Genomic DNA, 1153 nt, shown 5'->3' on the forward strand with positions numbered 1-1153 from the left:
ATCACTAAGTGTAGTAATCGCTCACCATTCGGTCGAAGGGGGCTGACCCGTTTGTGTTGTTAGTGAGTGGTTTTTTGGGAGCAATATGGGTTTGGGGATCCGATTTAAGGAACGTTTGTGATGGTTTTCAGATGGTTGCAACTTTTTTTTGTTCTCTTTTTATTTATCTATTTTCGCTATTTGGTTTTCTCCTCTCCCTTTTCCTGTTTGCTTTTCATTCTTTTTGTATTTTCTACATTTTCCTTTTTAAAATTTCCAAATCTTTTTTAAAATTATGAAGATTTTCTAAATTATGAATATATTTTTTGTGACCATATTTTCTGAATCTGCGGACAAATTTTGAATCATGAATATATTTTTCTAATTCATGAACATATTTTGAATGCACAATCAATTGTTTAGTACGTGTTTTATAACAATTTAGTGTATTTAAAGAAATCTTCATTGTGTATGGTTAGAAAAGTTCATCAAATATAAAAATGTTCACAATATATTAAAAAAAGTTCAATGTATATTGACAAAAAATAGTGCGTATTCAGAAAATGATCATCATGTATTAAAGGATAGTTCACCGTATATTAGATTATTTTTGGTTTGTTAACATTTTCTATAATTTGAAAAAAATTATGAAAATTTGTGAACATGTTTTGATCAAACTTTGTTCCTTACTGAAAAACACAAAAACCAAAAGGAAAAAAAATCATTGGCAGCCTAGAAGTTAGCAATAAGGGACATACTTGTAAATGTGTAATGATCAGAGGCACTAGCAATTAGTTTTTTTCCAGAAAAAAAATCTAGTGATCAGATTTATTTTTTTGTACGGGTAGCTAGCGAGCAGTTTTTCTTAGGGGAGCTAGCGACATTTACATATAGGCAGGCCACCCAGGCGGACGTGGGGCGAACTGGTTTTAGTTTTGGGCTTTGACAAATTAAAAACAAACAAATAGTTCAAACAATAAAAAAATAAGGTGGCGCTGACATCATACTTAGATGTGAGATATTATATCACATCTAGATGTTTGGGTGACATAGACGGACTTCAAACTAATACAAATCTAAATTCCTTCTTCTCTTTGCAAAATATATATTATCTTGTGTTTTCTTGTATGTTTATTGGTGGAGAAAAAAATCTTTTATACTATCATTGTCTTCT

The sequence above is a fragment of the Triticum dicoccoides genome, chromosome 1A (assembly GCF_002162155.2).
Source record: "Triticum dicoccoides isolate Atlit2015 ecotype Zavitan chromosome 1A, WEW_v2.0, whole genome shotgun sequence".
In the NCBI taxonomy this organism is placed as follows: Eukaryota; Viridiplantae; Streptophyta; class Magnoliopsida; order Poales; family Poaceae; genus Triticum; species Triticum dicoccoides.